The sequence below is a fragment of the Carlito syrichta genome, unplaced genomic scaffold (assembly GCF_000164805.1).
Source record: "Carlito syrichta isolate Samal-C Ts95f unplaced genomic scaffold, Tarsius_syrichta-2.0.1 Scaffold95871, whole genome shotgun sequence".
NCBI lineage: Eukaryota > Metazoa > Chordata > Mammalia > Primates > Tarsiidae > Carlito > Carlito syrichta.
Genome location: NW_007039967.1, coordinates 62,482 through 62,689, shown reverse-complemented (window position 1 = coordinate 62,689; position 208 = coordinate 62,482).

Here is a 208-nt window from a genome sequence, read left to right as displayed (position 1 = left end):
ACTGCACTCCAGCCTGGGCAACAGAGTGAGACTCTGACTAAAAAAAAAAAGGCAATGATGTTGAGTGAGCTCTCTGATTAACTGGACCACTCTAATTACTGTTTCTGGCACAAGAATGTCAAATCTACCTTACAGCTGTCCAGAAAACCTCCAGTACCCACCCACCCACCCACAACCATTACCAAAAAGAGAAATAGGGCCACGTGTT